Raw genomic sequence first — 10046 nt, forward strand, 5'->3', positions numbered from 1 at the left:
CAAAAGATCTGTCTGGCTAATTGATTTTCTATGTCACTTTATAAATTCTGGGCTTCATGCCAGCCAATATACCCAAGTTACAAAGCAGAGTTCATTGACCCTATGCAGTGTAAAAAAAATGTGAAAGAAGTATCTTGCATGCAAATAATCCATGCAAATTTTGTTTTCCTCACAAAAGAACTTGCTAGAGAGCTTTGATACACTAAGAATTTTATTTGTCACTATTTTAATGTGAGTTCCAAATATTTTACTTTATACTATTTTATATTTACATTTATATACATGTTCCAAAGGCAATTAATGTTTATTTGTTAATCACTTTATGGTTTAAAATGTAAAAACATTCAGAGCTTTGCTAACTGGGTATGAACATGAATCCATTATGTTGAAAATATTTTAACAAAGACAGGCTCTTCAAAAAAAGCCTAACTGCCATCTGTGTTAACAGCACACATCATTTTTTTCTCCCTAACTCATCTTGACTGGTGTGCAAAAAAAAGTTCTGTGGGGGTGGTGTGGAGAGAAGAAAGAGAGAGGGACTGATATGACAAGAGATAAGAGATATTTTATCATTCTGCACAAAACAACAAGCACTACTATCTTCAGATATTTATTTTTTCAGAAATCAATAAATGTAATATTTAAATCATAATAATCAGTTACAGTGTGATATGCATTTATGAAATAATCCATGACTTTATGTCATTATTAGCACAATGAGACAGCAGTGTGATATACATTCATACAATTATCCAATACCTTTATGTAATTATTAGCAAAATGAAGCAGCAGTGTGATATGCATTTATGAAATAATCCATGACCTTTATGTAATTATTAGCACAATGAGGCAGCAGTGTGATATACATTCATACAATTATCCATGACATTATTTGTAATTATTAGCAAACTATTTTCAATTAATAGTTTGGCAAAACAAAACACCCACCAAAATGAGACAAAATTTCAAAATTAGTATACGTAGTATACCACACTCATCTATGCCAATTAAAACAATTGTCTTTGACTATTTTTCAAATGTTCACAATAAAACCTCTTACCAAATACTTCTTCAGAAATATGTTTTGTTTATATGATATGAGATCTGTTATATTTCATCATTTCATCCTATCACAAAGTTAACTTTAAAACAACATTACTAGTTCATCAGGTCACACGGCCAAGTAAGATCATAGTGTATGCAGTGTCCATCGATCAACAACTAATTTTTACCAGTGTAGAGGTCATATTTTGGACCCAATTTTGATAAAACTTGGAATACATGGAAACATCCCATGACCGAAAACTACTAAATAAAAGTTTCAGTTTTGAGGGGTGTCAGTTCTCAAATTTCATCTTCAAAGACATCAGTTATATCCCCTTAATTACAACAATTTTGTATATTGATTATTACTTACTTTATGTTTTATGAATATACTGATTTTGTTTCTAAATAATATTTATAATGAAAGTGATTACATTAAATTTATTTCAACATATGCTTTTGTGCTTTTGTGCAAATTCACACAATTATATAATATTTTACTAGGCAGTAAAATTGTGAGAAAGTTATTCCATAATTATTCTTATGCTGGTCAGTGCTGGTAATAATGCCAAAGATGAGGGTATGTGCCTTGTTTCAAGTTCAGAGTCAACTGAATGAGGATCATTTAGGTATACAATATCAGACATGGGCAATCAGCAAACTCACACAACCAGTGCCAGTAAGTAACAAAAGAAATTACTGAAAACTGTTACTTTAGCTAGGGTCACCGACTGCCTATTATCCAGTTGTTGACACACTGGCAGTAATCTGTGCCACTGCGGCTGTTGGGCTTTGTTTTACTTCACACATGAAATGAGACTACATATATCTAAATGATGGACAGACTTCAAAACTGGAATCTAGTGGCTAACTGTCTACATTCTGAACAAGTTGCACTTATATGGGATTTGACAAATATTACAGTTTAGTTATGTTTTGATCTTCAGTAGTTTTGCTTATGAACTTATCAAGATCTTGGAGAAATTAATTATAAGCAATATAAATGCTTATCAAATGGTGATCTTGCATCTATTTGGTTGAACTTGTAACCTCTCTTGAAGGCCATATTTCTGATTGGATAAACTTGAAAAATAACCTGACATCATCAGGGTTTCAGGATTTCAGCTAAATCCTTATGTGTTAATGAGGTGATCTTGCATCTGGTTGGCTGATATTTATACCACTTTTGGAGGCCATAATAGAGATTTGATTTTGATAAAGTTTGGTATATATGTAGCATGAAGAACTTGGATGAAATCTGAGAAAGATCGAGATCCATGTATATTAATGAGGTGTTCTTGCACCTGACTGACAAAACATATTACCAGTATGGAAGCCTCATTTTGATAAAACTTGGAATGTAAGCTTGTTTGCATCTTAGATAAGTTCATTGAGCAAGATCCATTCTTAATGATGAGGTGATCTTACATCTGACTGGCTGAACTTATTAACAGTCTGGAGGTCATATTTTCTAGTCCAATTTTAATTAAACTTTGGATATGATATTATTTAAAAAAGATCTCAGATGAGTTTGATGATTACTGAGATGCATGCATATTAATAAGGTGATCTTTCCTGATTGGCCAAACTTGTTAACACATCAGAGAATGTATTTTTGATCCAATTGTTGTCTTATCTTGTTAGATCCTGGTTAAGATAAATAATATTGATATCCATCCATATTACTATTGTGACCATGCATATGATTGGGTAAATGTTTATTACCACTATATTTCTATATTTCTGGTTCAGTTTTGATCAAACTTGAAACCTTTACCTCATAGAGCATAGTTACAAAGTGCAGCGCGCTATGAATAGAACACCTGTTAACTATTCGATCCATACACGTAGGCCTACCTGTTAACTGTTAAGCAATGTAGTGTATGTTATGTTTAACAGCAATTTTAACCAATATACATTTATGATACACATCTATTATTGTGGAAAACTTTAAGTGTAAAGTCTGATTGTTATAGCTGTGTAATTATTTTTCATGAAAGAATTTTTTATGTGCTTTAAAATCTTGAGAGAACTCATTCACCGTCATGTCAGTGAGGCCGCGTGACCAACAGTAGCTGCCATTTCTCATACTCGAAATTTACAAGTTTTTCATCTGCGTCTACATCACTAAGTCATCTGAATTTGATAATTTATAAAAACTAAATGCTGCCTACATCAATATCAGAGCCTTTACCTAAGTCATTGAATCTTTCATAGTTGTGATTCTAATCTTGAAAACTTCGTAAGTACTGAATGAAATCCGCCATTTTGGAGAGTGGAGATTATGACCCAGTTACTTTAAATAGCAGATATCGACCAGTGCATAAACAGTGACCATGTGATCTGATGTAATTGTCATAAAATGAATGTAGTATCTAATAGGGGGTTTTCCCCGAAGTTGGCGTTAGGAAAACAAGCTCAAAATGGCAGATGTTTACAGCAAGCATCAAAAGGCACTTCCATGCGAATGGAGTAGAGGCGTCAAAAGGCGCTTCCATGTGAATGGAGTAGAGGCATCCAAAGACGCTTGCATGAGGTAAAGGGTTAAGAGTGAGATCAATACATATTAATCAGGTGATCATACTTGGCTAACTTGCTATCACTCTGGAAGCCACGTTTCTAGTCCGATTCTGATCAAATTCAAAATACAAGCTTGTATTGTCATTATCTGGGAAAACATTTTTAATGAGGGAGATCCACTCTGTAGTCTTGTATCAAGACTTTGGATGAGTTTGGTTATGAGGATAGTCCAAGCCTCTCTATGAATTAATCCTCGATCTGATTTACTGTGGTTGTTACCCATTTGATAACATTTTGATCTGAGTCACACTGGTTGTTGTCCCTCTCAGACCATTTTTATCTAATTTACTGATGTTATTACCACTCTAATCTACTACCATACTGAGACCATTCTGATGTTTCACTGAGGATGTTACCACTGTTAGACCATTTTGATCTGATTCACTGGGTTGTTACCATTCTGAGACTATTTTTATCTAATTCACTGAGGTTCTTACCACTCTGGGGCCATTCTGACCTGTTTCATTGTGGTTCTTACCATTCTGAGACCATTTGTATCTAATTCGCTGTGGTTCATACCATTCTAAGACCATTTTGATCTTTTTCACCGTGGTTGTTACTATTCTGAGACAGGCAATCTGATTCACTGCGGCTGTTACCATTCTGAGACCATTTTGATTCAATTCACTGCGGCTGTTACCATTCTGAGACCATTTTGATTCAATTCACTGCGGCTGTTACCATTCTGAGACCATTTTGATTCAATTCACTGCAGCTGTTACCATTCTGAGACCATTTTGATTCAATTCACTGTGGCTGTTACCATTCTGAGACCATTTTGATTCAATTCACTGCAGCTGTTACCATTCTGAGACCATTTTGATTCAATTCACTGTGGCTGTTACCATTCTGAGACCATTTTGATTCAATTCACTGCGGCTGTTACCATTCTGAGACCATTTTGATTCAATTCACTGCGGCTGTTACCATTCTGAGACCATTTTGATTCAATTCACTGCGGCTGTTACCATTCTGAGACCATTTTGATTCAATTCACTGCGGCTGTTACCATTCTGAGACCATTTTGATTCAATTCACTGCGGCTGTTACCATTCTGAGACCATTTTGATCTGATTTTGCTCAACCCTGGATGATGTGGTCATGGTCTTTTACTGATTCTATAGTGAGATCATGAATGCTAATAAGATGAACTTGCATATGATTGATTCTCATAAGGTGATCTTGCATCCAGTTGAGGTTCTTGTATCAATAGAGACTTTATTTTTCATCAAATTATTATAGAACTAGCTCAATACATTATAATTATCATTGAGCATGTCAACACTAGCAAGATCAATGCATATCAATTATACCTTTATCTTTTGGAAACAATTATTAACAGACCATGGTAAAATGCATACAATTTACATGTTAGGTCATGGAGATAATATATGTTCATTTTCTTAAATACTCCATTAGCAGGTGTAGCAAATATGGCCAGCTTTTAGGTTATGCAAGCCAGGCAAATAATAATATTAGCATCTTGTTTATGTCATGTCATTGCAGCTGAGACATCCTTAACTACTCTGAATTAGCAATAAATTACAGTAATGGACTAAATCATGTAATGAAACAATTCTAGAGGCTTTGGGTTAAACAACATTTCAAACAGCATCAAGAAGGGAAAATTCCTGACTATTGTTCTGGTGAATATGATGTTTTGTAAACTCATTAACCTAACCTACTGAGCCTTGCTTCATCTTGGTCAGTTTTAAAGGTTAAGAAAGACCAATATTTACATCAACAATGGACAATAGAGGAAGCAAAAATTCGCATGCTGCTCCAGTAGGCTGGTAAGAATAGAAAGAATATGGTCCAAAATAATCAATTTCTTCTGTTTTTTCATGTACAAATTGTACTTTGTACATGAAATTTCACTTGTCTAACAATGCTTTTTGTCTTCTGGGCTAGTGGGGCTATTTATCTATCTTTGCCCTTACTATAACTATACATTATTGTCACTGCCCTTGAAGTAAGACCATTACCCAATATTGCAACCTTACTAGGTCATTCACAATTACTTAGTTGTTGTTATTGTTCTAGGGTTTAACGCCATTTTTCAGCACAAGATAGGCTATACATGGCAGCCAGTATAACTGGTGGAGGAAGAACCCTGGAAAACCCAGGGAAGAACCACCGACCCACAAGAAGCTACTGGCAGGCTTTACCATGTACCCATGCTAGCCGAGCCTTGGACTCGAACCCACGCAGACATAGGTGAGATGGCAGTGATCCGGAACGTTCAGCGCTTTAGACCACTCGGCCACTCGGGGCCCCCAATTACTTAGTAAAATAGCATATAAATGAAATGAAATAAGACCATTTCCCAATTCTGAACAACTTTTTCAGTTCCTCTGTGGTCCAATTGTAAGGTTTTTACCATAATATAAACTTATTATATTACATTTATATGTACAACTATTATGTTACTACATATATATTACTTTTATTATCAATACTGAATAGCAGACATTTTTACTTGTGGAATTTTTCTTGAGAGATTAAGCAGTGTCAGATGATGAAAATATATTGTCATAATTTACCACTTTAAATCTTGAAAACAACATATTTGCAGCTGCAAAATAAAGCCAAAAAAATCAAATCCCATTGTTACAAAAAACTGCCAAATTGTGCATGTCACACTAGCTAAACAAAACAGTAAATATATATATACAAAATTAAAATATAATTTGTTTCTGACCTTTTAACAATGATAATTAAAGACAAATGAAATAAAGATAGATAATCATCATTATTATTATTATCATTATTATTATAATACCAGAGACAAATATTTATTAAAATTCACTTAAGTAACAAACATTTATGATATTCACTTCAAAGTACTCTAAAGAATCACAGTCGGAATGCAGAATAATCTCATTATATAAATACACATTTACTATTTCAAGTAGAATAAAAAGTTTAAAAAGTATTAAATGTCCATAAACAGTGACCATGGAATAGGCAAGGGAGCAATATAGTAATTATAGGTTACTGTGTTTGTATGGGAAAATATGAACAAGTTTTTGGGATGGAATACTGCATGACCTTGGGAGTGCAGTATATCCTTCTGAAAAAAAGAGTTCATATTTTCCCTTACAAATGCAGTAACCTTTTTATTATATGCTCATTTTTTATTCTATCTAAGGCTTAATTATATAAACAAAATACACTACAAGAAACAACGTTAATGAATGTATGCCATACTCCAAACTAAATACACAAGTGCATATTTATCATTACACAACAATATTACTGTGCAATAACTCCGCCCAGATAAATTTGAACTTAGTAGTGCGCTCGACATAACTTTTGAAAGAAAATGGCATGTCTAGTTAAAATTTAAATTTGGAGTCATATTGTGAATGAATGTGCATTGCAAAAACTTTTCCATTTGATCTGGAATGAATAGATTTTGGTATTTTCTCAATTCTAGGAAATTTCGTGATTATGGACTGGATTTGTATGTGACAATTCCACATGAAAATACATGGGATTGAAGAAGCTAGGGAGAAGCGTGTTGACATCTGCAGATGTGTTTCTGTTTCTGTCATTGAATGTTTGAAATCATAATGTGGGAAAAATATGAAGTCTTTCAACTGCAATTATCAAAAAGACGCTATGGAATTTAATGCTTATTTCATTTTGAGTGCAGTAAGGAGGATGTAATTGCACTTATCATCAAAATTACAGTACAATTTTGAAATGTGTAATCCAGATTGAGAACCTATGACATGGCTCATGTAATTCAGATTTGCAGAACTAAGAAAGTACATTTTGAGGAAATTCAGGATGTAAAACTATAAGTATATTTTTTTTTGCCATTCTTATCACCAGCTAAAGAAGACAGTATATGACTTGTCAGTTGTATGTTATTTGTAAGGACCTTATCTTGCGTCTGTAATATACTGTAGCTAGCCTAAATGTGAAACATTGTATCAACATGGAATGTGCCAAATCAGCTGGTATGTGGCAGTCCATGAAACATCTGTTTTAATTCATTCAGAAACAAATTTAAACAACCACAATGTAAAGCGCCTCTTACGCAAGTGTACATGATTTGTTTACAAATCAAAAGTGCTGGCATCAGCATCCATTGTTTGTTTACAATAGAAAGTAGTTCCTTTATGCACGTGAATGCTATATGTGTATTGGCGCCCGGGTTCAATATCAGGTAATACTGCATGATTCTGACAATGTAAAGTTAACGGGGAAAAAAGTGAGCATATAATAATGGATGGTATAATTTTGATTAACAGTTTTGGGAAAACAAGTGGCTAAATGGGTGGGTTTCAAGCATATTTTGTTCTTACATGAGAATTATAATGAGCAGCATTCCTTCATTAACCTTTGTTTTAGAGATTATAACAGAGAAATATGAGTAGCAAACATCAAGTTGAACATTGTGAAATATTATGTTAGGAAATAAAGGGTTACATCTGAAGGAGGCAGAGTTGTCACCCATGTAAAAAAATAATTCTAAGAGTGTCATTTATTATCTCTAATGCACAGAATTTAAATAATTCTTTTGAAAAATTGTCATTTTGTTTTCTCTCTGCATTTATTATTGATCATGTTAATAATAGGTGAAAAATTTGCACAGGTTGATTGCTTCCATTACTCTCATAAATTCCTTACACCATCATCTCTACATCAGGGAGCTTTTAGTTCTTGGGATATCTCATTTGAATTGCAATTATTTGTAATAGAAATTCATAACAACTTTGAAAATGAGATTTTCAGGTAGAGTCAAATCAGAAACCTCCTTATCTTGCTGTTAATAAAGATGAAAACAACAGTATACACAGGCCGATCTTTGTTCAACAGTACCGTGTGTGCATTAGTATGGAATTGTTGCTCTGAATGACTGGAGCCCTTGGCAAAGATATTTTTGGTGTTGAACAACAGAAACCATTATTTTCTTTTTGGAAACCATTCTTCAGACCCCAAAGGAGTCTGTATTGCCCTAAGTGCAAGCAATCCACAAAGTCTGATCTAGAAACTTGTTCTAGAACAAACGTTTATGTTATTCTTAGAGTCACAATGATTCTGGCCTTTGACCATTTGACCCAAACATCAGAAGGTCTCTTCCATATTTTTTGTGCAAGCCCTCCAAAACTTTCATCAAGGTGTGTTATCTAAAATTAAAGTTGGTACAGTGTTCAGAAGTACCCCTCAAACAAGACAAGACAAGATGGCCACCCCTCTGATGTGACCTGTGTCTGATGTATTAGTACCAAAACTGTAAAATTTACTCCAAGTGACTGGCCACATAACTGAAATTTCATGAATATTTCTTGATCTCTAAATTCAACATATTAATGTCTGTTTCAACATATTGATAAATACATTTAAATCCTTACAAAAGTAATCTAATTATCCTTACTACTGTGTACCCCTTAGATGTTAGCTTTTATCACATTGGCAATTACTGGCTATTATAACCACCAATCACTGTCAAAATGACAAAAGCCCATCACAGAAAAAAGGAATATCTATCTCAAAACAACAGTCATCATGTGTAATAACTACCAACATCAAAGATTTGCCCAGATTTTACTGACAAGATGAATTTGTGCCACCACTGATGATAATTCATAATTTTTAAAAAATAACATTGATACAAGTTTTATCCCATTGATTTCATAACGTTCCTGTGTTTCTCAAATGAAAAGATTAAATATTTATAAATTAGTTGTACCTTTCATACTTTTTGTGTAGTTATTACTTGTATATATGTTTGATCCCCCTCATGAGAATTCACTTTCCTGCTGCAGAATGGGTGACTTTATGAAAGACCTGCCACTGTATGCAAATGTCATTTGTCTTCTTTGAGTCTCAGTGACCTCCATCTTTGATCTTCCTACAACAAAATCATTAGACTTCTTACCCACGTTGTAAGCCATCCACAAAATTTGGAGACAGCACATGGTCAAGACCTGAAATTTATTTGCAGAAACAATTTTTTCATTTTGCAGTCACAATGATCTTCACGTCTGCTCCCGCCTGGGGCTGGTGTAAGGGGTGGGTGACATGGGTAATCACCATTTTTTTCCAATTGGGTGGCCGCCAAGGATGATGCTTGGCCATGGCACCATTTAGTCCAGTGCAAACTTATGATGGTAATGTCCCCACCCTCAAAAGGCCACTAACTCATAGCTAGTAAAAATTAAATCAACATCTGTGATGTAATTTTGTGGATGAAAATTTTCTTCTTCAGCCAAAAGAGCCCTGACCTTGTACCTTTTAACTTAAAAATTGCTACAATGCAAATTATTTACAAAGTTTGGAAATGGTAGAAAACAGAAAACAGATGGAAATTACAGCAAAATACTACTGCCTTTTTGACAAGTGTGTAAAAACTGTACAATTGATATCTATACAAAATGTGTTAGTCAATTCAAGTACATACAAAAATT

General features: G+C 33.9%; 1 protein-coding gene across 1 annotated transcript in view; it reads left to right on the forward strand.

The window, feature by feature from the left end:
- The window catches only part of LOC149797857 (uncharacterized), a 75598-nt gene extending 67557 nt beyond the window's left edge, over positions 1-8041 (forward strand). The window contains exon 10 of the mRNA XM_089962878.1: positions 7064-8041. The gene's annotated coding sequence lies outside the window, so the exon portion shown is untranslated. The remainder of the gene's footprint in view (positions 1-7063) is intronic.
- The last annotated feature ends 2005 nt before the right edge of the window (positions 8042-10046 follow it).

Source organism: Sinohyriopsis cumingii, chromosome 6 (assembly GCF_028554795.1).
Source record: "Sinohyriopsis cumingii isolate HCF-2022 chromosome 6, ASM2855479v2, whole genome shotgun sequence".
Lineage (NCBI taxonomy): Eukaryota > Metazoa > Mollusca > Bivalvia > Unionida > Unionidae > Sinohyriopsis > Sinohyriopsis cumingii.